This window comes from Ambystoma mexicanum, chromosome 3q (genome assembly GCF_040938575.1).
Source record: "Ambystoma mexicanum isolate Mex_15411 chromosome 3q, UKY_AmexF1_1, whole genome shotgun sequence".
NCBI classification, from domain to species: domain Eukaryota; kingdom Metazoa; phylum Chordata; class Amphibia; order Caudata; family Ambystomatidae; genus Ambystoma; species Ambystoma mexicanum.
In genome coordinates this window covers 804,440,816-804,467,632 of record NC_090926.1, presented here as the reverse complement: position 1 = coordinate 804,467,632, position 26,817 = coordinate 804,440,816, and positions in this window count along the sequence as shown.

The window sequence follows — 26,817 nt, the reverse complement described above, 5'->3', positions numbered from 1 at the left end:
AGCCAAATATTGTCTTGTGGCCGAGTTGGGTCAAAGAAAGATGGACATAAGTTTAGTTTAATGTTGGATGCTTTGGTAAACGTGAGTTTTGGCTGTTCCGTTTGATAGGGTGCTAAATCTTTGTCTAGCTTCAAAATGTGCCAGTGTTTGGCTGCCAATTTGTATAAGAGACTGCTGTCTTTAGAGAAACGAGTAATGATAGCAATATCTACAAGTAAATCCAGTTGTTTGGTATGAGCATATTTTCTGAATGATTTATCTACACTCCGGCAATAACCTCTATCATGAAATCATTGTGTTCAAAGTTTACATTTACTTAAATAGTCAGTGTCTAAACTGCAATTTCTCCTAGCTCTATAGAATTCCCCTCCCGGGATGTTATCAATGGTTCCTCGGACGGGCAATTACCGGGTCCGCCAAGGTTGCGAAGGCCCGGTAAGTCCTCATTTGAGGAACCCGGGCCCGGAATGTGGTAAGGAGGCAACCATGCTGCTAAAAGCGGCATGGTTACCTCCAACCTCCTGATGAGGGCCAGTGTCTAAACTGCAATTTCTCCTAGCTCTATAGAATTCCCCTCCCAGGATGTTATTAATGGTGCTTCGTTGGTGACTAGTGCTCGTATGCAAGACCGAATTAACCTCTGTAGGTGTGCGGTATGTTTTAGTGTGAATGGAATTATTTTGAATGAAGATGTGTAAGTCCAAAAAGTCTATCTGTGAAGCACTCACATGTCCTGATAGAGTAATACCAAAATCGTTAGCATAAATGTATTCAACAAATTGGCTAAAGTTTGATAGGGAACCCTTCCAAATGATGATAATATCATCAATAAAAATGCTAGATCCAGGTACAATTTAAGTCAAGAACAACAAAGAGCCCTCAGTACTTTGATGCAAGATCGCACTATCCCTATAAAGGAAGCAGATAAGGGGGGTAATGTTGTTGTCCTGAACACCACTGACTATTTAGCAATGGGCCTAGCACATTTGAATAATTCTCACAGCTACAAACTATTGAAATCTAATCCTACGAAGAGGATAGTGTTAAAATTACAGGATCGCAAATCCAAATGGTATAATGCAGGCTTACTGACAGATGACGAGAAACGGTTACTTTTGATTTCTAACCCTACAATGCCCACAATGTATTTTTTACCGAAAATACACAAGACATGCCAACAGCTACCCGAAGTGAGACCTATCATGAGTGGCATAGGTTGAGCCATGGAAGGTCTTTCTAAATATTTGGACGAAGCATTGAAACCAGAAGTTCTTAAAATTCAAATCGTAAATAAGAGACAGCACTAATGTATTGCAATTTCTCCAATCTGTGGAATGGCAGCCAGATTTTCTACTTGCTACTTTAGCTGTTTCGGCACTATATACTAGCATACAACATGATCTTGCAATAGAAGCTTTAGAAATTACATTTCGTAATTGCTCTGCTTCGTATTGGAAACATGTGCAAATGCTTAAGGAATTTTTGGTCTTTACTTTGCAGAATAATGTTTGTCTTTTCAATAACCAATACTTTGCACAAGAAAAAGGAGTTGCCATGGGCGCCAAATTTGCACCGTCTCTGGCCAATCTTTTTATGGCCCAATTTGAAGAAATTCATGTTTATCCACACAATAACTTTTCACATAACATCATCAAATGGAAAAGGTTTATTGATGATATTATCATCATTTGGAAGGGTTCCCTATCAAACTTTAACCAATTTGTTGAATACATTAATGCTAACGATTTTGGTATTACGCTATCAGGACATGTGAGTGCCTCACAGATAGACTTTTTGGACTTACACATCTTCATTTAAAATAATTCCATTCACAATAAAACATACTGCAAACCTACAGAGGCTAATTCGGTCTTGCATGCGAGCAGTAGTCACCAACGAAGCACCATTAATAACATCCCCGTAGGGGAATTCTATAGAGCTAGGAGAAATTGCAGTTTAGACACTGGCCCTCATCAGGAGGTTGGAGGTAACCATGCCACTTTTAGCAGCATGATTGCCTCCTTAACCACATTCGGGGCCCGGGTTCCACAAATGAGGACTTACCGGGCCTTCGCAACCTTGGCGGACCCGGTAATTCCCCGTCCGAGGAACCTGGACCCGGTCCATCCCCATTCCCATTCGAGCCCCCATAGGGCTCAATGGGAATGGGGATGGAGTAAGCTCCCTGTTGTCCTCGCGGGACCCAGTATGGATGCCTGGTTTTTCCAGGCGCCCATTGCGGGTCCCGCGAGGAGACCTTGTGCTAGGGCGGAATGGGTTTACCGGCACCGGCACCTTTACCGGTGCCGGTAAACCCATTCCGCCAACCTTGAGATGAGGGCCACTGACTATTTAAGTGAATGTAAACTTTTAACACAACAATTTCATGATAGAGGTTATTGCCGGAGTGTTGTAGATAAATCATTCAAAAAATGTGCTCATACCAAACAAATGGATTTGGACTTGTGGATAGTAATAAAGATAATGCCAACTCTCAACCAATTGCTATCATTACTTGATTCTCTAAGGACAGCAGTCTTATACAAATTGGCAGCCAAACACTGGCACATTTTGAAGCTAGACAAAGATTTAGCACCCTATGCAACGGAACAGCCAAAACTCACGTTTACCAAAGCATCCAACATTAAACAAAAATTATGTCCATCTTTCTTTGACCCAACACCGCCACAAGACAATATTTGGCTACCAAAAGGCCATGGCTTCCACAAATGGGGTAATTGCAATCAATGCAGATATGCGTTAGAGAAAAGTTATACATTCTGTGATGGTTTGGGTCATGAAATAGAGGTATCTGATTTCATTAACTGTAAAACATGTTATACAGTTTATGCTATTATATGTGTATGTTGCAGATATTATATTGGTAGCACAATCAGGCAGCTGCGGGTACGTTTCAGAGAGCATTTACAGAGTTTGAGGAATACAGATTCCAAAATACCTCTAGCCATACATTGGCAGAAAGATCATCAAATGGACAAACTGGATGATTTACGATTTGTTGGTCTAATGAGAGCCAAGAGGGGACCAAGAGGGGGAAATTTACAACTCAAGCTTCGGAAAATGGAGTCCAAACTAATTTACCTATGTAGAGCTACAGAATGCGGTCTCAATTCGGACCATGAAATGTATGTGTTTTTATAAACATATGGTGTAATCAATTATGAGAAGAGCTACACATTGTCCACATTGCATGAGTTCTATTAAGATATATCAGATTAGAGTTACGGTAATTTGTTTTTATTTTGAGATTATTACCCAATTCCCTTTAATTTGTTATTATTTTTCGTAATTCATCTGTTAGTCATTTTGCATTTCACATTCCCTTATTCACTTTAACCTTCAATTTTATGCTACTTTCTTATTCTCGGTCCAAGAATGCTCCCTTTATTCCAAAAAAATACCCTCTTTTTTAGTTAATGTGTGCAATTTCACTTGTGTCATGATATTTTCTTCATATTTTGAAGAGTTAAAGTTGAGGTTGTTAAGTCATTATTATTCGCTCATCAGTTACACTCTATTAATACTTACCATTCAACTCTGAAAGCCACCTAAGCTACGAACTACTCATTCGCCACCCTTCATTTTTGAGTATTTAATCTGTTCGGAGGTATTATGACGTCTGGTTGATGATTTGTTTACACTGACGTCACGCGCACGTTTGACACGTGACGTCATACTGCAATCGGCCATCTTTAATTACAATTCATTTGCAGGACGAATGCCGAGGTGTGCGGACGGCATCTCTGCAGGGGATTTATCATTCTAGGATTTCAACCTATTTATTAGGTAAGCCATGCAGGTTGTGATTAACTACTTAATCGAATCCTCACACTCAAATTTAAGGAATATAGACTTAACATGAAGTTGATGACACGAGCCGTTTTAATTTACAACATAATCATGATGGTAATAATAGTAGTCACTTTTATTTCAAGCATACAATTTGATTGGGCAATTACTATAGCATATGACTTGATAGGGTAAATATTGTAGTTATTTTAATTGTTAGAATTTAATTTGAGTTGATATAAATGAGTGTCAGCATCCTGACATTTCACATTTTACTTTCAGAACCATTGAACCTTTGAAAGTCACAATGGACTACTCGATTATCTGCGCATTTGATGGACTAACAACCTTCTACATATAGAGTCTTCATAGCAGGACTGAAATCGGGATTTATTAATCCCAGAGGTAATTACCCCTCCTCTTTGGTGTTTCCCATACAAGATAATTTATTTTATTATTCTGGAATACATGAACCAATTAGCAGATTAATATACAAACCATTTCCTTTTAGTGACTTAAGGAAACTATAATTGATTCAGGGTAAGCCAGACCCTTACTATCTATTCACAAATCTCTTTTGGATTGTAAAACTTGTGAAACAATACAATTCATTAAATTATAGCAATTATAGGATGCAGTATACCATCACTCATGGTGACATTATCTCAATGCATGTGGACAATGGTTTGCTCACTCTGTTCTCTCACTGAATAAGGGCATACACCTATGAGAGCACTAACCAATATTCTTCAATTCACTGGATTGGGAAATTGAAGTAATAAAGTATTGAATGATACAATATCATCTTGACATTTATGTATTATACCATAACTGATCATACTTTATTCATTATTTTATTGGATTTGCGAATGTTCTACCTCGCTGATGACAATATCCTGTGTAGTATGGTTTTTGGATTTTGACTTTTCTTCTTTTCGTTTTTTTATTTAGCAACATGATTGGTTTATGGGCTTGTTTGCCCGGCTTACACAAATGCTAAAAAATGTTTGTGTCATGCATCTTTTAACTGCTTGAATCATGTATGACTTAATGTACACATCCTTGAGAACGACCTGGAAGGTCCAAACACATGTCGGCTGTTCAGAATAAACAAGATCTGAATACTCACCATTACATGCTATTGTTCATATTTGAATGCAATACTATTGATTGCGCAAGTTTTGTGAATTGAAGATAGAGCTGAGCGCGGTTCAGTCTGATTAAATTTTCAGTGACATCCTCTCTGCCTCCTACTGTGGGTTTAGGAAGAACACTGGACGGCAGATCTCTTGATTCATATGGAACGGAGAGACCACCTTGGGCAAGAAGTTAGGGTGAGTGCGCAAGATGACCTTGTCGTTGTAAAACGTGGTGAGGGGTTTGCACAAAGATAATGCCTGCAGCTCACTAACCCTGCTCACAGAGGTGAGAGCAACCAATAAAACCGTCTTTAGCATCACCAAGCGAATGTGCAGAGGCCATCAGCTCGAAAGGCTTGTGCTGCAAAGCTGCAAGACCCACATTGAGGTCCAAGACCGGATGCGGCCTATGCACCAGAAGAAAAAGCCCAGACGCACTCATAACGTGGGCCCTAACCACTAGGTAAGCTGCTGAAAACACCTGCCCAGCGGAATTCTTGTAAGCCCGGATGGACGCCAAATACGTGCAGCAAGTATCTACCTGAACTCCAGAACAAGCCCGGTGTGTTGAAAAAGCCAATACATCATCCAGAAGACAGGTGACGGCGTCCAGACCCTTGTTGCAAGCCCAATGGCAGAACCTAGTCCATTTGCTTTTATACTGGGACCGATCCGAGTGCCTCCTGGCCTGCTGAATGATGTCCCAGTTGTCGTCTAAAAATTGAGCATGCTGATCAGGAACCAGGCCACCAGGGCCAGTTTGGCCGGGCCCGGATGTTTCACTGCCCCGCCCTGCTGAGTCAGGAACCCCCTGCTAGGGATCAGAAGATGGACGGGACCCTGGGAGCACAACTGCAGTAGATCTGAAAACCAGGGTCTCAGGCCAGTGGGGGGCAACCAGGATGAGACTTCAGCCCACAGAAGCCCAGAACTTGCAGAGGGGTGGGCGGAAACACAACACATGCGGCCGTGCAAGAAGATCTGAAAGGCGTCTCCCAGTGACCCCCGACCTGCCCATGAGGCAAACTGGTAGCACTTGGCATTCAGGGGGGATGCAAACAAGTCCAGGTCCGCGCACCCCCAATGCTCGAACAACAGGGGCAGCAAGGAGTCGTCATGCAACTCCCACTCGTAGTTGTTGAACCCCAAGCAACTCAATTGATCCGCTTCTACGTTGCTGTCCTCTAGCAGGTGGACAGCTGAAATCAAAATCCTCTCCGTAAGGGCCCATTCCCAGATCGAAACCGCCTCCATGCAGAGGAGGTGGGAACGGGTGCCAGGTAAAACATCGTAGTAGAATTGTCCGTCCTGACTATAACCAACATGTCACTAATTAGGGGCAAAAATGCTTTGAGGGCCACGCCCACTGCCCTGAGCTCAAGCAGATTGATATGTAGGAGGGCTTCCATCCTGGACCATGCTCTTTGAATCGCGTAGCCCTCCAGAATAGCCCCCCAGCCCGAAAGAGAGGAGTCTGTCATCACCACAAGGGTATGTTCGTGTTGGGTGAAGGGGGTTCACACTGAAACATTGGCATCCATCAGCAAAGATCAGACAAAAGGAGCAGTGGTATAAGGATCCTGTTCGACTGAGACACGGTCTCCTGATCCCAATTGGCCGCCAAGTGGAGCTGGAGGCACCTCAACTTGAGACGGACGTGCTGTACAGTTAGCACGGATGAGGCCATAAGGCCCAGAATGTGCTGGAGCCATCATGCCGACGTGGTCAAGTTGGCCAGAAAGTGTTGCACTGCCTTGCAGAGGGACATAAGCCTCTCGGCTGTGGGGAACACCCGCTGAACGCAGCGTGCCCCTAGGAGGACCAGATCCTGAGACTGGTATAACTGATTTTCTCTGGTTGAGGGAAAACCCCAGCTGATGAAGGGTATCTGCCAATCTCTGTCAGGAGTGCACCACCCTTTCGGGTGACTCCTGCTTCACCAACCAGTCATCCAGATAAGGGTATAGATGATGGCCCTCCAAGCGGAGAAGGCCCGACACAGCATTCATCAACTGTGTGAAGACACGCCAAGTTCAGGCCACAGGGCTGCACTTTGTACTCAAAGTAGTATGACATAATAGTGAACCGCAGAAACTTAGACGCGGTTGACATATGGGTAGATGCAGGTACACATCCTTGAGGTCCAGGGAACACATCCAGTCCCCTGCACACAGAGATTCGGCTATGTGCACAGGAGCAATCATCTTGAATCGTTCCAGTGGTAAAGACAGGTTTAGAAATGGCAGGTCCAGGACTACCCTTTAGCCAATCTGGTTGTTCTTGGGTACCGCAAAAATCCTGGAATAGTAACCGAAGCCCTTGTCTACAAGAGGAACCGGTTCTATCACCTGCATCTTCAAGAGCAAAGGACCTCCTGTAAGAGAACCGGGAATCCGATCTGACGAAGATGAGGAGAAGATGGTAGAGGCAGGGGAAGACTGTAGCCCATGGAGAGTATAGCTAGGATCCACAGGTTGCTGAAAAGACGCTTCCAGGTGTCATGGAACAGAGCCAAACAGCCCCCCACAGGCGAGCTTAGTTCCACGAACTCTGACGTCACTGCTTGTTGGCGTCAGATGCGGGGCCAAAGAGGGGGAGTGTAAAAACCTGCACAATGTCCTCTGCTGCTTCCTTCTATTGTCACTGGGCGACGTGTCACGCCTCCCCTGAACCTCTTAAAGCTGGAGAACGTTCGGGATTTGAACTCGGTCCTACCCTCGGATTAAGGGAAGGATTTCTGACCTGGCTTTCTCAGGATAGCCAAGGACTTGGGGGATTGAGAGGAGGATTTTTTCTTTGTCAATTCGTCATCAGTGGATGAATGAAAAAGGTCCACGCCCGCGAGGGCAGATCTAGGATCCACTCCTGCACGTCTGATGAAAACTTTGTGGCATACATCCACGCCATCCCTCTCATCGCGACCCCAAGGTAGAACCTTCTGCTGGCTATGTCGATGTGGGAGATCAAAGACTCAATGAGGTCCTGAGCAAAGGCCCGGGCATCTGCCAGATCGGCATTGAAGGAGGCTTGTTTGTCCGGAGGGAGGTCGACAGAAATTCCCACAGCTCCTGCCACAGCTTCTTGTTAGCCGCAGCAAAAAGGAATCTGTGTTGGTCTGCCACAAATGCAGCCCTGAGATGGAGTAACAGCGCTTTCACAAGGACTCAAGGACTTTGTTCTCCTTGGAGAGGCAACTCGAGGTGGCTCCCATGGAGGAAGACAATGGTTTAGAATATAACGAGGACGCGGCCTCCATAGAGGAATGGAGCTGCGGGTGGGAGGCAAGGAGGATTGGCTCCCCGTCCATTAGCCTGAACCTGCTGTCCAACTTCTTTCTCATCTGGGCGTAGGCCCTGGGCTTCTCCCAGGCCCTCTGCGCCACCTGTACCGCATCCTTCTGGAGGAGAATGCCAGAAAGAGTCCCGGTGTGTTTCCCCAAGACCTCTGCAAGCACCCCCGACTCCTGGGGGAGGGACCGCCAAGAACTCTGCCAGGCTCTGGAGGTGGAAGGCCTTAACGGATGCCGAGGGCTCATCGTCCTGGGCGTCATCGTCCCCCCCTCCTTTTTCTCTGGCCGAGGGGAATCCGGGCCCAGTGACACCGGTGCCAGAGGTGTCTCCTCCCAGGTCTGGAGCTGCAGATAGGTCCAATGGTTGTTTCGGGGGAGGCGTTGGTGGTACAGGAGGAGGTTGTGGGGTCAGAATGACTGGTAGGGCCTGAACAGGTGGAGGGACGGCACTGGAACCGGGAGCGCTAGAGGAACGGAAGGTGTACCCGGGGGGAGGGTGGGCAGGGCGGCGCCACCTGGGGGATGACCTCCTTCACAATGTCCTTCAGGAGCCCTTCATCTGAGGGGAACGTATGAGGAAGAGGAAGCGTTCAAAGAAGTGGTCATCACTAGCCGCCGAATCCCTAGGGGCCCTTCGTTGGTTAAATCGCTGAGGCACCTGGTGCATGTAGCTATACAGAAGTGATGGGTAGATGTACCCCTGAGGGGAACAAAACCCTGCACCGTAGGATCAGCTTCCACTTCCAGCGGAAGGGGGCTGGAATCATAATGCAAAGCCCACTCGATGGGCGAAAGCACTGGCGGGCCCTAAGCCGGATCCAAAATGGCTGCCTGCCTGCCAGGCTCTGCCACGTGTTGCTCTGCCATTTTGAAAACTTGCACCTAACCCTGGGAGGGATGGCAAGGAGGCCCTGAGCCAAGAGAGGCCTCAGACATGAGAGGATACAGCTTGGGTCTTGGACCCGAAGCAGAGACGTCAACCTCAGAGATCACTCTGGTAGGTGCCGAGACCTTGGCCAGATGGCCGATAGTCATAACACCCTGACTCAAGGCCTCCGAGCGAGCTTGGGTAGGCTGGACGCCCTCAGCACCTGTTCCGGTAACCGTGTTGATCTAGCCGAGGAACCACTCTTGGAGGTGGCACTCGATTATCCCTTACCCTATGGGGTAGAAGCAGAAGACGAGCATTATTGCCAAGGACAGCCTGGTCGGGCCGCTGAGCCCCTTGGCTTGGGAGCAGATAGCCTTAGGGGTCTTGGGCCTGCCAGAACCTGAATGCGAGGAACCATGATCCATGGGAACCCTGGGGAAGGAGTCTCTGTGCTGTGGAACGGTGCTGAACAGAGGGCCTATCATGTCTTGACGAGAGGTCCCAGCAACAAAGTCCCTAAGGTGGGGCAGAGGAGAAGTGTGGAAGATCTCCCTCCACTGCGACAACAGATTCTTTAATGCCCTGTGACCGAGAGCGCTGCAGGCCAAACTTGAGTCTCAGCGGTGATCGGGCCCCAAACACTCAAGACAGAGTGAATGGGGTTTTGAGGCCAGGAACGAGCAGTAGCAAGAGGCACATCTCGTGAATCCTCCTGCGGATGACATCCGCCAGGGAGGTGAGGCACCAAAGGGAAGTCAAATAATAATCAGAAAAAACAAATAGGGAGCAAGCAGAAAGCTAAAAATTCTCTGCGCTGGCTGCCAGGTCCAAAACCGTCCGTGCGGAAAAAGGGACTGAGGTGAGGCGCCGGAGGGCGGAGCCTCGGCCGGGCATTCCCACACCCGAGGCCATGCCCCATGCGCTATACTAAATTCAAAGGAAAGCAAATGTTTTTGCTGCCAAAGGTTCCAGTATGCACCAATGTTGGGGGACACCCACAAAGATGGAGAAAAGGGGACGGGACGTACGTAAGAGTACATGTATGTGGAGCTGTCCGTCTGAATATAAACTGCCCTGTTCCGGACCAGCAGCAGGAATGCCCTCAGCGCTAACTTTATTGCCATCAGTTGTAGCACATTTATGTCGCTGTCTCTGTGCCTGCGTGACCACAGGCCGTGGACCGAGTGGCTGCCAAGGGGGGCCCTCCAGTGATGAACCGGTTGTGATCGTCATTGACGCCACTCTGTGTTGAAATGGCATACCCACAGAGAGGTTGCTCTCCTGCTTCCACCATAAAAAACCTGGCAGAGGTACGCTGGTATGATGATTTGTGAGGACAGAGTCTGTCTCTTAGTTCCATGAGCTTGATTGATAGGTTATTTATAATGCGCCTATACACACATGTTTCAAGACGCAACCAGGCAGGGAGGGGAAAACAGGGGAGAACAAGACAAACAATCTTATTAGGCCTAGTATCATTTAGATTGTGCAAGTGCACAGAAGAGAAGTTCGGGGGAGGGGAAGGGGGGAAGTGCACCCAGTGGAACAGTGCTCTGGGTTAAGTGCAAGGAAGACAGGGCCTCCAACGGGAGCATGCCCCGGAAGTGCAAGAAAGGCCATGTGGCAGCACAGGGGGGCCCGAAGGCAAGTTGCGAAGGACTGGGCAGGGGGGACCAGGTGTCCTATATGACTCAGAGGAGCACCAGGCAGCCAGTCACGTAACTGAGCAGCAGGAAGGGAAGGATAGCAAAGGGAAGGCAGAGAGAAAAGGAGGTGAGGAAAGGTTAGCAGGGGAGAGGCAGAGAGAAGGAAGAGGAGATAAGGAAGGTCTTGAGGATCTTCCGAAACTTAAGGAGATCCGGCTCAAAGCAGAGAGTGGCAGGGGGCCATTCCAGAGGGAGGCACCTGCAGAAGGAAGAGATCTACCTCCCAGTCTCCGCTGAGAGAATCGACTCACCCGCAGAGAATTGGGAAGTAGACAAGCCACAGCCACAGAAGGCCTTGTGGAAGATGCAGATGGTCTTGAACGGGATCCTTGCAGCCTCCGGGAGCCAGTGTAGGGATTTCAGAGCCAGAGAGATGCAGTCCCTGGGCTTGAGGTCAAGGATAAGTCTTGTGGTCCTGTTTTGGATGAGTTGATTGAGAAAGTGTTGGAACCATCATGTGTTTGCGCATGTGTTTGCAGTTGCTCTGATGAGGAAGTGACCAACGGCCGCCCTCAATGAATTGATCCTCTCTGGTGTAGGAATAATTATTTGTTCCTGCGTGTCCCACAGAAGGCCCAGGAAGACCAGGGGCTGCGTGGGTTCCAGCTCAGATGGGCGCTGGTTTATAGAGAACCCCAGCTCGCATAGAATGTCCATGAGATGTTACGCTGTAAGTTAGACCGCACCTGGCGACATAGCTCTAATCAGCCAGTGGCCTAAGTGCAGGTAAAAATGGTGATCTTCGGCCCTGAGAATGGCAGCTATTGCATGCATTAGTCTGCTAAAAACCTGAGCGGCTGAATTTAACCCGAACAGTAGCACCTTGTACTGGAAATGGTGCTCCATAACCGTGAATCTGAGCTAAGATCAATGGGGCTGCAAAACCGGGATGTGGAAATAAGCATCCTTGAGGTCCAGGGAGCATGTCCAATCCCCCCCACTCAGAGACTCTGCAATCAGCGCTGGCGTGAACAACTTGAATTTTTTTAAGGGAGAGGTATAGGTTGAGGAAGGATAGATTGCGAACTGCCTGGTTCTTTTTCTGAATTGCAAACATGCCTAAATAGAAGCCTAATCCTCTGTTGCTGATGAGAGTTGAGATTTCCGCTAGAACAGTTGGAGTCTCCAGCTGTAGGAGGGGAAGAAAGAGTGGAGGGACAGAGGCTAATGGGAGCCGGAACCCGTTGGAGTACACAACAATTATCAACGGATCATAGAGTGTGCTCGCCATGACTAAACGGGAGAGGCAAGCCTGAGCCCCACTGAAGAGCTGTGGACCTGGAAGCCCTCCTCATTGTTTTTGAACCTCTGAGGCTGGTGTTTGGGAAGGGGACTGGAAAAAATCGTTGTTGGAGGTCCCGTGCATCTTGCGCCTATGCAGGCTTGGTGACCTATAGGGTGGTGCGTCCTGCACTCTTGAAAGACCCTGTACCACCTGAAAGTTCTGCCCTGTCTGACCTAGTACCTGCCCAAACGTTTTTCTAGCTGGCTTGGCCAGTATCACCAAAGATTCAGCTGTCTGAGAGCTGGATTTCTTTTTCTTAAGCTCCTCATTCATCGAGGAGTGGAATAAGTCCATGCCCTCAAACGGAAGGTCCAGAATCCATTCCTGAACGTCGGGATTAAACTTTGTGGCCCTCAGCCAGTCTGAACGCTGCATATCTGTGGAGATGCAGATAGCTCTTCAAGCTGTGTCTAAGTATGCCACTGCTGCCTCCATGATATCCTGTACAACCATTATGGCCTCAGCCAGGCCTGATTTAAGTGCTGCCTGTCCAGGCAGCTCCGGGAGGAATTCCGTGATCTCTATCCATGACTGCTGGTTAGCTGTTGGTAGCATGGCATCTGCATTAGCCTGCCTAAGATGCAGCCCCATGTTTAGGTAGACCTTTTTTCTTAAGGTTTCCCGCATCCTGTCCTCCTTTGCTAACAAAGATGTGATTGTTCTAGAAGACGTAGAAGCTTGTGGCTTCGAGTAAATTGATCCTGCCACTATCACAGAGGAGTGAGGCTGAGGGTATGTGGAAAAAATAAGGTGTCAGCTTCCGCCTGCCTATATTTTGTGCCAAGCCACTTGTTGGTAGGTTGTGTAGTATGAGGCTTGAGATTTTGAGACCAGACACGGGATATTCAGAGAATATATCTCTCTAAGCAAAAAACACAAGAAATAGGAGTGGGTTTCTAATACTGTGATGTTTATTGTGTTTTGCCGACCTGTTTCAACCTCAGGGTCATGATCAAAGCAGACTAATTGATTTGAAGAATGTGTATGTAGTATTCATCCTGGGACGTGGGAGATCCACGATGCAGGTAGGTACCTCGCGATACTGGGGAGGGCTGTTGGAAGTCGTTCATCCTGTGATTAGTATCCCACAGTCCTACTGCTCCCCCCTAGTCTGAGGCTTGGTCAAGTCTTTTTTGGCGAAGGCTTCAATGTCCTTTTGGAGGGGTATGAATGATCTGGTAGAAGCTCTGACAGTCAAAACCCCAGCCAGGGCCACCGCCTTAGATTGCTCGGGATGGTGCTATGGGATACCCAGGTATTCAGCTAAACCTGCCAGCCTGTCATGGAAAGCTTTTGCGGACAGGGATGTCTCTGCGTCATCCTCCTCGTCTGCATCTGAAGGCTCTGCTCTCACCTGATCAATACCATGGGAGTCTGCCCCAGCCTTGGGATCCAAGGCATATTCTGTGTTGTCCACTTGTGGGACCGGGGGAGGCGCCTCTGCTCTCATGGGAGGCTGCCGAGGCACCTGAACTGGTCCCAGAGGAGGCACTGGAATCAGGGCCGTTGGCAGATGAACTTGAACCAGGGCCGATGGTTGGACCGGAGCTGGCGGCGGAGGAGGCATCATCTCCTTAACGAGGCCCTTTAGAATTCCAGCCATTTGCTGGGACTTCATGAGGCTCATGAACTTCTCGAAGAACCACTCCTCAGAGGGCCAGGGGGGCAAGATTTGGTGCTGCTGGAGCCCTTCCGGACCCCTGTCTAGCCTGCTTGCAACTTGCCTCTGTGTAGCGTACCAATATTGAAGGTACTGGGAAAGCCGTGCACCACATCTGAGGAGTGTGCATTGGCGACCACTCAATCCTAGGGGTAAATTCCTGACTTGGTGTAAAGGGGGTACTGCCCTGGGTAGTCTAAGGTTGTAGTGGACGCACTTCATGCTGCAGCGCCATCTTGTCCACTGGAGCCGGCATCTTGTTTGGTTGAGCAGGAAAGCATGGCAACTATGTGTCCGATGACGTACCTGCAAGAGCAGGCACCTGTTTGGCCTCAAGCAGTGGCTCTGTACTTGTCTGCACCTCAGGTGTGGACCTGGTAGGCTTGTCGCCCTCATGCTTGTGCCCAATAGTACTTTTGCGAACAGGAGCACCGTCTGGCCTAGACCCAGTGTCAGAGCAATGCCCCTCGGGAGTGTTCCCAGTTTCAGTACCCTTAGCTCGGGACCCGGAAGGATCCTTAGACCCCCTGGTCTGAAGACCAGTTGCTCGTGGAGCATCTGGACCATGACTTGTACTATTATCTGTACAATCCCTCCTACTTTGGGTCTTCCTGGGAAAAGAATCGCCTTTGAAGGGTAGTTAACTTAGGCCTTTACTTCCTGTGTGCGTATTCCTTTAGCTGCTCGGGCGGTGATCTTGAGAAAAGCTCCCTCCACCTGGCGAGACATTTTAATTTTTAATGAATGCGGGTTGAGCGCTTTGCATGCAGAACAACCTTACCAGCCGTGATCTTCATCGAGGCACAGGAGGCAGAGCGGGTGTGGATCCAACGCCAGGAAACACCCATCACAGGAAGGGCACCGACTGAAGCCCACCTGGACCGACATACGCCGGGGAGCAGAGGTACCAGAGGCCGGTGAAATTGTATACAAAATCATAAAAATATGGAAAGCTGAGTTTAGTGAGGAAAATCAGGCATGTGGTATTACGAGGGAGAAGGCCTCAACCACTAGCACAGTAAAGTAGGCACGCTCCAGTCATCGCAGAAAAGAACACTGGGGTGAGGCACCAGCGGGTGGAGGCAGCAGAGCGCACGCTCCTGTACGATGCCTCTGCGCACATCTAAATTTAAAGGGGAAAGGCTTTTTTATGTGAAAAAGGGGTTCCGTTCCCGTCCCTAGCAAGGGACGCCCATGCAGTATGGAGGAAAGGGGATGGAATGTAGGAGTATGAGGCCTCCAAAAATAGGCCTGTCAGAATGTTTCATGCTAGCTAAGGTTGTTGGTAAAATGTTAGATGTTAGAGATAATCCCTATGTCCTTTGCCCATTAACTGGGCTGAGGTTTTTATGAGGTGTCTAATTTTGCTCTGCTGAGCCTAATTAATATCTAAGCTGATAACTCATTTGTCATTCTTTGTCGTAGGCCGAGGCCTATGACTAATGGCCTAAATTCAGCCATAGCAGTAATGCTAAAACAGCCAGTATTTGTAAAATGCTGGCAATTATTAGCTTGTACCATATCACAGACAAAGTGCTCTATACCTATAGCAGTGTTTCAAGGAAACACCACTTGTGGTAAATAGCACCCGTATTCTGTGTTTTGAACAAATAACTTTTAAAACTTTTCATCTTGGTCCTGCATTTTTGCTCAACCAGAATTCAACCAGTTTTTGTTATAGATACATGTATGTGTATGTGGGGACAGGGAAGTAGGTGGGTAGCGACAGGGGGGAGGTGCAGGCATGGCGTATGGACTGAAGGTGAGAGAGAGATCCTGCCCTCCGATCCTGCTTAATAAAAACAATGTCCTGGTCAAATTCTGGTCAAAAATAAAAACTTGGAAAAGTAAATCATTCACAATACCACCATGCTACATAGTGGCACAGAGTCTTGAAAATGATCCAAATTTTACCTCCACTTAAAAAAGAGGTAAAAATTCCCCAGAGGTTTCAAAGGTTTCTTTCTGTGCAGAATGAAGCTGACGTGCTTGCCTGCCAAACTGGAAAACCCCCTTTTCTCATGGGGACGATGGAAGAGTCTAAAAAAAGTGTGATTCTCTGATGTCCACTGTGAGGGGTCAGACATGTGAGATGGACACAAATGTATAGTTTTCTCAATGTTTGTCATTTATTAGAATGACAAGGGGCGAGATAAATGCCTATCTTTCCCTATCCTAATGAGATTGTCCCTACCTAGCAAACTAAAACTAAAGAAAGATGACCCAGTGTGCAACAAGTCTCTGACCCTCATACTAGTACATACAACAAAAGAATACAAGGAATATGTGGCTGTCTTAAATTCAACAAGACAGTGTCAAAGGTTAAACTTATAGGTTTTAGAAAGTATTCCTTGTGACCAGGTTTGGGCTCCCTTCCCCTGAAAACAATTCAGAAATACCTTTGGAAAATTTCTGATTCAACGAAGTTCTGTTCAGTTCTCCCTCCACTGCGTCCTTCCACTTGGTAAAGTAAATGTCTCTTTCACAAACACTTGTTAAAAAATCAATGCAATTGTTGTACTCCACAGTATCCTTCTTGGTAAGGAAAGTGTCTCTCTCACAAAACACAAGTTCATAAACCAAGGCAATTGTTTTCCTCAGGAGGCAAAGAATGTATTAGCATATCACACTTATTCTTCAAATGGAATACGTTTGTCAGGATAGCACAGCAACTACCTTTACTGGTGCAACAGTTTGTCAAAATGATAGAGTTCTTTCCACCACACCTTTATGCAACAACCACACTTCTTCAAAACATCTTCTTCTTTCCTGGTATACTCACCTGCCAGGACTAACTACTACTGATCCCTTTCCTGGTTTACTCACCTGCCAGGAAGAAAAATTCCTACAACTACAATTGGTCTTAGTGGCAACATTTGTTCCAAGGTTCTCCACACCAGTAGTTTTGATTGCTCTGTGAACTGAGAGTTGTCAGAGTTGGGGGGTGTTATGTAAAAGGTTTGTGATTCAACATTGGGGTTAGGACCTCTACCAAAGGCAGAATTATGACAATTAGAGGATGTCATATTTAATTCCTGAAATCCCATGGTACAAACCTTTTTCTGTTTAGATGACTTACTTTTCATAGCATGTTCTTTGGGTAGATTCATGGGGGGGACTGTCACAATGAAAGCATGCCATTAGGTATTCAGGAATGATTGGACTCCCATCCTCACAAGAAGATGAATACTGCATCAATCCCAAAGGAGTCACCACTTCCCCCTGAGAGCCATCTCCTCACATGTGATCCTCCCTCATGATACAACCCCCAGGGTTAGGATCAGGTAGCGGCTGCCTTCCCCTGTCCACATTTAAGGAAATCCTAAAATGGGGTATATTGATTACTCTGCAGGATTCATCACATACCCTTCCCCTAAAGACCCGACCTCCCATTCCAGATACTTTCTCTTGATGTGACCCAGTAGCCTACCCCTTATCAAAAGGACATTTGTGGGTTTCCTAGTCCCAAACAGGGTCTCCTGATGAAAGTCCTTCTTTTCCCCAAGAATTGACTAGAGAATAAGGAAATTAGGTTTTCTGCATCTCCTCTATTGGGTAGAAAGCTCTTCTAAAATTGACTTGGGCCACTCGAAGGATCCACTGATCAAAATGGGGAATTTAACTACCCAATACCAACTGAGTTGGAAGGTCAGGTATTTTTGCCACTGATAACTGTACCACCTTCCCCAATATGGTAACATGAATCTGAGTTAACGGATGTCCTTTGGTTTGACCATTAACACAATCTACAGTCCTTTGTCCCATACGTTGCCAGCCCCGAGGAAGGATATCTGCTTCTATGGCACATTTTTTTACTCCCTGTCTGTAATTGGGCACAGACAATTTTTCCTTGCAATCCCACTGGAATCCTATAGCAATTTCTATATACAGTACAGAGTATAGTACTGGGATTTTCTTAAGGCACTATTTCTCTAGAATGGGCACACATAATTTTCACCAAGGAAAATCCAGAGTTTGATTTCCCGTACTGCTCTAATTTCTGCTTTGATAGTGAATTAGATCTTTCTAACCTATTGGATGGATGATGTTTTGTGGGGTGTCCCAGATTCCCAGAGGAAAAACACTGTTGTTCTGGGTCTCTTTCACAAACACTTTTTCAAAAAATCAAAGCAATTGTCCTCCACAGTATCATTCTTATTAAGGCAAATGTCTCTCTCACAAAACACATGTTCACAAACCTAGGTGACTTTCTTTCCCCAGGATGCAAAGCAATTATTAGCATATCACACTTATTCTTCAAATGGAATAATTTTGTCAGGATAGCACAGCAACTATCTTTGGTGATGCAACAGTTTGTCAAAATGAAGATACAGTTAACAAGTTCTTTCCACCACACTTTTTTGCCACAACTACACTACTTAAAAACATCTTCTTATTTCCTGGTATACTCACCTCCCAGGACTAACTACTACTGATTCTTTTCCTGGTTTACTCGCCTGCCAGGAAAAAAAACTCCTACAACTACAATTGGTCTTAGTGGCAACATTTACAGTTACAAGGTTCTCCACACCAGTATCCCATGTGAGGAGGGCTGAACAATGGCTGCCTCTTTTTACAGTCTCTTGACTCTTGGCAATGTAGGTTACAGGTTTCCTGAAACTGAAAACTCAAGAAAGGAGAACTGCTCCCAAGTAGCTACTTGACTGTTTCTTGATAGCCCCTTGGCTGTTGGCAAAGTAGGTTACAGGTTTCCCCAAGTTTGTATACCATAAAAGGGCAATTTCTCCCTTGTCGTCTTTGTACTGCTTCTTTACAGCCTCTTGGCTGTTGGCAATTCGGGTTACAGATTTCTCCAAGTGGGTTTCCCATAAAAGGAGAATTCCGACCTTGTCGCCTCTTTACTTTATTTGTTCGGTATTCAAAATTATTGGTTACTGCCAAATGTCCCGTTCGGAGGGCCCCGGGCCACTTTTAACTTCAGGACAACTCACAGGTCTCCTGTGGTGTCTCTGTGTCCTCCCGCACACCGAAGCAACGCACGTCGGGTTGGGAGCACATCTTCCATATGGCTGGGTTTCTCTTCCTGTTGCCGTCCACGACATTGCTTCCTGCTGCGCACACTCTGCAATATTGCACGCCTTCTCTTTCTGCGTTGGCTTCAGCTAACACTTTTCCTTCTGCAGCAATCCCAGAACTCCAGACTACTTCTGCCTCTACTACTCCTTCCGCTTCTCTATCCAGCTGTAGGTCATTCTTGGGTTTAAATGTCCCAATCAGGTGCCTTGTTCCAAAACAAAAAGACTGCACATTCTGTTCAATAGCACCTCTGATCCTTACTAACTCTGAGTCCCACTTCCTCGTCCCAGTACCACAGGCATTATGGCTCTTGAAGTCCATGGTGGTTTTGGTCCTTTGACATTTAGTTAGTGCTGATTGATTTGTGAACTAAGAATTGTCAGAGTTAGGGGATGTTATGTAAAAGGTTTGTGAATTTACATTGGGGTTAGGACCTCTACCTAAAACAGAATTATGACAATTAGAGGTTGTCATATTTAATCCCTGAATGGGTGGCCGTTCCCTCTCCTGAGCTGCCTCCCTCATCTGGAACAGTCTCCCATTTCTCTCCGTCTTGAGCCGAATCACCTCGAGTTCCGTAAAGACCTCAAGACTTTCCTCTTTTCCTCCTCCTTCTCTCCCTCCCGTGCTAAACCCCACAATATCTGTGATTGTTGGCCTGGGCCCTTATGTGTCCTGGTCTTCTGTCCAATCGCACGCAGCATCCGCACCCCGCCTGCACTAGCCTTCGGGTTCCAGTCGCCCTCACAGAGCAGCACTTATTGGCGGGGCTTGTGACCCCTCCTCCATCCAGTGGTCATGGCCTGGCACTTACTTGTTGCCTTTGCAGCTGGTTCCTGCACTTACTTGTTGCCTCGCAACTACCTCCCTGGCACTTCACCTCTGTGGATCCTCTATTTGTATTTGTATTTGTTTATTTATAACGCGCAAACCAATAGGCCCAGGGGCATCAGGGCGCAATTTGTACAAGGTTGCAAGAAAAGAACATACAGGGATATAAATTACAATAAAAGTGTATCAATACAGCAAAAAACAAACTTAATAATTACAAATATTACACAGGGTACAGTATCCCTAGGCTCAGCAGAGGAAGTATCCCTGAGGTAGTTGGGAGGGTAGCAACCCGGAAATCATGTAAGGGAACAGGCGGGCTGGGTAAGTAGGACAAATGTCTGACACAACTATTGCTGGTCAAAGAGCCAGGATTTGGTTTTATTCTTGAAGGTGTTGAAGGTGTTCCCCTTCCTGCTGTCCCTTCTCTTTCTCTGCACTTGCATGATCCAAATGTTCACCAGGCCTAGTAGGAATGCCTTATTTTCTGTATTTGTGCATATTCCACTGTCTTGCTGTTTTCCCTTGTTCCCATCCCTTTGCCCTGCGGGTGCTTTGAAACACCCTTTTCTTGATGTACAAGTGCCTTAAAAATGCCCAATAAAATTGAAAAATATATAATAAAGTTTTAGAGGGAAGACAAACCACACTTACCAGAACTGCACTTACAAGGAAAGGGCTTGCATTAAAAGGACAGGTTGCTGGGCCATGCACATGCAACCCAAGCAGTTCACTGCTCTTTTGAATAGAGCCACACTTTGGCTAGAAGACTTTAAAGCACTGATATTATGGTTCATTATCTCCAGTTCTCTACTTCTCATCCTCGTTACTCAACTGGGGTATTTGGGTCCCACTTGCACCTGTATGTTAGGCCTGGAATAGGGAACAAATTGGGGTACAGTCATACTAAACAAACTCTTAGAACTTCCACCAAGAGGCTGGTAACCTGAGGGGGCCTGGAGGGTTTACTTCTATCCTTTTGCCATCTTTTGGGGCTCTACATGTTTAAAATGACCTACATGTGTTTGTTGCAGTTTTTGTCGACTCATTTGGAGCAACCGTGGTGCACTCATATGGGGTGACCTTCCCTCATGCCACATCTACCTATCTTCACACCACTCCTCCACATCGCCTCTGCACATCCATACCCCCAGACATATATATTATAGGAGAGTGTTAAGATAAAACCAATTTGCATTGCCATTATCCAAAATTCTACAAATAATAACTTTTCAATCACTGGAGGGATTTGGATGACATGTTCCAAATAAAAATGCCTGCACTGGCCCCTCCAGTACTGGACATTTCGGGGAAAATTTGCTAAATGATTAAAATGTTATTAAGAAAATCAAGGTTTTCGGCATACTACCATTCATTTTTCTATAGAGCAAAATGGCTTCCACTGAACATCCATTGCACATAAACGAATAGAGAAGGGGGTGCTCTGAGCAGGGGTGTTGCTAGGTCTGGAAAAGATCCGGGGCTACACTAATATTGGGAGTGTCGGGACTCAGGGCTAGCTAGCCTTTTGGTTGTAGCCCCTGAGCTTTTATCCGGGGCTGCAACCAAAAGACCCAGAGCTATAGCCCCCTCAGCCACCCCTAGCAACGCCTATGGCCCTGAGTCCCGGAAAACATATATATATATATCCCATGTTGTAATGCAGCTGCCATTTTTTCCCTCCATGCATGCAATTCCCACAGTAATCCGCGGGAAGATGAAAAATTTAAATGCTCCAAATTATACCTGGCGGAGGAAAAGACGGGGTTTTACAGCAGGGTAGAGGTGGTACGAGGATCACATCTTCAGTGGGAGAGTTAGGGGTGGACTAGAGAACCCGCTTGTGCCACAACCTATTCATCTAACCAGGGTAATCTCGCAGGATTTTGCCCGAAATGTCACAAGATGTCCTCGGAAAATAAAAGAGCTTCACACGAACTGGTGAGTAAAAGGGGATAAGATGAGAGGGTGAGAGAGAGGATTTTCAGAATTTAAAGAATGAGCACATGGAGAGCTGCAGTCGGAATTCGGAAGACTTTTCAATTGTCAAGTGTTATACCATTCCCGCAGTAATCGGAAAATGAAGCATGTACTGCGGGAAAGATTACTGGTGATGGTTACCGTGGGAATAGAAATCAACATGAAAATACAACACAAATTAAAGGAGAGGAAAAAGGGGGCCTGGGCCATCGTCCACTGCCAAAAGCCATAGTAGCAGGAATATGGTTAGTTAGTAGGTGGGGGGTTGGGCCTCGGCTGTAGGCTGCGTCCACTGGCCATGACCAGTGGGCCTCCGTATTTTTTATGAATTGGTACATGGACAGTGGCCACAGCCAAAGGCCATGTCTGGTAGGATGTGGTTAGTCACTAGGCGGAGGGGAAGGGGAGCTCTGCCAAAGCCCAGAGAAGATATAGCATAACAAAACCCTTGAGAGCATTAAAATGATCCAATCTATCACAACAAAACCCATAAAATGGGGTGGGAAGTGACAACCATCTTAACTCAGAGACGCCCCCAGTTTCTCTCCTCCTTAGAACATACATGATATCACAGCAGGGATCAACAATGAGATAAAAAATGACATCATGGGGGACATCTCCAGGTGGGACGTTAAAATGGTTGTCACATCCCACAGCCACCAAATTTCATGGGTTTTGTTGTGATAAATCGGAGCATCTTAACTCTGTCTTAACTAACATCATTGAATATATATATGCGCATTTACATATGTCTATTTGGTCGACTCACTCAAAATGAGTCGATGAAACCTGCAACAACCAAATGAAGGTCATTTGAACCACTCAATACTACCTTCCTGTCTCAGGGTCTTAGCACTATCCTCTAAAGTCATATCATCATTTACCTCATAAACAGCTCACCTGCTTCTTGTGCATAGGGGAACCTCTCCTGTCCATCCTATTCTCTTCTCTACACCCTGGTCCCCCCTCCTCCTCTTCAACACTTCACCACATGCTTGTAACGCCACCCTTCTAAGGTTGTCCCTCCTTAGGGCTCAAGCTGCACTTCTACTTATCTTCTGCTCACTGTCACTTAGAGGTTCTTTTGATCTCCTCCTGAAACTTCCTTCCACCATCCTTCATGTTTCCAGTGTCACCTTTTGTCTCATCCTGGTGTCTCCTTCCTCCCTCCATCTCTCCAATAACTCCTTCACCCTCCTCTAGATGTACCCTTCCAACCTCCTATCTCTCTCTTATACCACCTTCATTCTTTTACTGATGTACTGTTCTAACCTCCTTCCTCACAAATCTCATATTTAACCTCATTCTGGTGATTCCTTCAAAAGCCCTTACTCTCTCACATATCCCCTCCAACCGCCTTGTGGCAGCTCCTTCCCACATACTCTCTTGCTCCAGTCTCTCCCTAACCTTCCTTCTGATGTTTGTTTCCAAACTCCTCCCTTGCTCCAATATCTCCTCCAACTGTGTTCTGATATTTCCTGCACACCCCCTTTCTCACTCCAATATCTTCACCAAATGTCTTTCCCTACCTCACCTTCTTACCACTACTCCTGCTGGCCATCTGGTTTACTTCTTCCTCATTTCCTTGGGTGTTCTTTCTTCATCCTCTAGCATCTACTCTCTTTGCCTAGCTTCTAATCCCAACATCCTTCCAGCACCAGATCTTACTCTCTTCTTACCTGCCAGCTGCCATTCTCCCACTCCTCTTTCTCCCCTGTGCCACCACTTTAACCTTTCCTTTTCTTATGTGCCTCCATCTCAACCTCAAACTTTCTCCTTGCACCCCTACCTTAACCTCCTCCAATCTTCTCTCCTGTGCCTCCACCTCAGACTCATGTAACCTTCTACCCATGTCTCAGCCTAACTTTACCACTAGCTACATATGTTGAATGATAGACAACTCATTTAACCCTTGCTACTCCCTCACAGACCATGGCTTTTATCAGACTCTAGCCCCTCTAATAGCTCCGCTCTCCATGGAAACGTTTGCACCTCTGTATGATAAGTAGTATAGTATGTGTATTAGGGTGATGGGGATCAGTTATTCAATTCACCTGTTTGTAATTGGGAGACACTGCTCTGCACAACTGTCATCAAGCCTATTTTAAGCATGTATGTCATCTTTGTTTTCGAACCTGCAACTCTGACACTGCCAGGTGAACCATGTGCACAGATAATTTACTTGTGAGTCCTCTGAAGCAACCACACCACGTGAAATGCCACTGCCCTGGTCTTGTCTGCAGTTGGACGTTTGGTCATTCTTACATCTAATTCCTTTAGCTCTGACAACCCCAGTTGAATGGGGACACATTGGTTAACAGCAGGGCTCTGATTATCTACATAAGTGAGAAGATTAGTCTTCAACCAAGCCTCATGTGGGCAATACCATCAGGTCTATAATGATGAATAGCCGCTTAGTTAGAAATCACTGAACCAACCCAAAGCCATTTCAGTTAGACTTCATGCTATCCCCATTTATTATTTTTCCAATGTAATGCTATACTTCGTAATACACCACCTTGAAGGAACAAGTTGCTTACCTGTAACTCTTGTTCTCCAGCATGAAGGAACACGTTACTTAACTGTAACTCTTGTTCTGCAGCATTGGTCTTGCATGGATTTACATGCTCATGAATATTCTCTGTCATACAGAAGATTCGTTCTTCGAGAGCAGAAGGTCTAGATGGGTTAACTAACCAGATGTTTAAAGCAAACCCATAGGTATGGGCCCATATACTTTCCATAATCTTCAAAGATATATTATATACACGAAACATCCTGCTGTCATGGAAGTCTTCCATAATTATCCCCATATTCCACCAAAAAAGTGATGGGACTGTCCCCTCGAACTACCGCCCAATATCACTTTTGGACGCTCCGGGTAAGATCTTCACCAGGTTGGTTCTTCAACAATTCAACACTTGGACAGGGACTTGTAACCCTTGCGACTCCAATCAGACTGGGTTTATGGCTGGAATGGGAACAAACATCAATCTATTGACCCTTAATGCCATTAAAGCTCACTGTCAGAAGAATAAGCAGCAGGTCTTTTTTGCGTTCATTGATCTTAACGCTGCTTTTGACTCAGTCAGTCGCTTTTTACTAATGAACAAATTACAAAGAGACAATTGCCCCCCTGCCTTGTACGATATCATTAATTCCTTACATTACGCTACATCCGTCCAAATTCGTATCACCTTGGACAGACTTCTTTCGAAAAAAATTCCCACATTTCGGGGATTAAAGCAAGGGTGCTTGTTAGCCTCTGCGGTCTTTAACTATTTTATACACGATGTTAAAGTTCCTCTGTCAAAGGTCATTTCAATTTCTCCCAAGTTGAACAATCATCAGATTCAATCGCTCATGTGTGCCGACGACCTGGTCTTAATCTCCAGGACTCAGGTCGGGCTACAGCGCCTACTGGATGTCTTTCAGGAATATGAACATTTAAATTAATTATCACTTAATCCAACCAAAACTCAAATTGTACAGTATTCACCTAGGCGCGAGGGCCCTCTGACGTTTGTTTGGACCATTGGTTCTACACCGGTCATGGTAGTACCTAATTACTGTTATTTGGGAATGCTTTTTGAAGGGAAAATAAGAGCATAAGGGCAGTTGGAGCGGGTGGAGACTAAGCTAACCTCAGCCATCTCTCAAGCCCGCATCATTATGTATAAATATGGTAAATTTTCGATCTTGCCCGCATGGCACTTCTGGACCAAGAAAATTGTACCAATGCTGCTTTACGACCTGGAATCTATGTCAAACGAGTCCCCTTTTAAATTGAATCAGTGGGAAGCTAAATTCTGGCTTTCAATCCTGCATCTGCCCCAATGCCTACCGATGGCATGGATAAGATATGAGCTGGGGTTGCTTTCGCTCCAGGCGCATTACAACTGGCGTCTGTGCTCTTTATTCAGGAAATGTTTGATGTCTACAAAGCAAAATGTATTGTTAAAAATACTATCACACATATCAACAGTGGAACTGGAGGGAAAGTGTACAGGCACCCACCAGGCTCCTCGTCTGAGGATATCTGCTGGCAAACATCTGACGTCTGGAGTTCACAGCTGTCGCCAAGATGTCGATCTGAGGGAGACCCCACTCACTGAAGAGGTGCAACACCTGGGCTTGCTGAAGCTCCCATTCGTGGCAGGACTGCAGGTCACTGCCGAGAGAGTCTGTGATGGTTTTCTGGATGCCTGCCAGGTAAAATGAGACGAGAAACATGCATTGAAGAATTGCCCAGTGCCATAGAGACTGTGCTTCCATGGAGAGTGCAGGGGAGTGCGTCCCTCCCTGTTTCCTGATCTATAATATGGTGGTGGTGTTGTCCATGCAGACCGCACCATCTTTCTCTGGAGCTGAGGCTGAAAAGTCTTGAGAGCCCCGAAGCCTCTGGCATGAGATTGTCCTGTGTGGGTTCCCCAACCTTCCAGAGGCGCATCAGTCGTGATTGTAGCCTGATACAGAGGGATCTGGAAGGGAGGGTCCTGAGAGAGCTGTGGACAAACTGACCATCATTGCAGGGCTTGACCGAATGCTGGATTGAGTGCTATCTTGACGGTCTATGTTCCAGTGACTTGCTGACACCTGGCATCCAAACATTCTTGAAGGGGTCGCATCTGAAGCCTGCAAAAAGGGATCAGATGGATGCAGGAAGACATCATCCCCAGCAGGGACTTGATGGACCGCAGTGTTGCAACTGATGCTATCGATAGATGCTGGACCTTTTCTAGGATGGCCTTCACCCTCTCTTGCAAGGGGGTCACCAGACACAAGACTGTGTTGAGTCGGGCACCTAGGAACAGTGCGTTCTGAGATGGCACCACGCAAGACTTTGGATAGTTGATTCAGAATCCTAGCTAAGTCAGAAGTTGGATGGTCTCTGCAGTGTGCTGGGTTACCAGTGCGTGGGAGCGGGACCGGATGAATCAATCATCCAGGTAAGGGTAGACATGGATTCCTTTATGGCGTAGATGTCTGCTACCGGGGCCAAGCATTTGGCGAACACCCATGGGCCGATTTTAGGCCGGAGGGAGGGGCTTTGAACTGGTAATGCCACCCATGGTCGACAAAACGCAGGAACCTCTGGTGCTTGCGATGAATGGGGATGTGGAAGTATGCATCCTCGAAGTACAGAGTCACCAGAACATCCTCTTTCACCAGCTGGTTGAGCATGTTCTGCAATGGGACCATCCCAAAC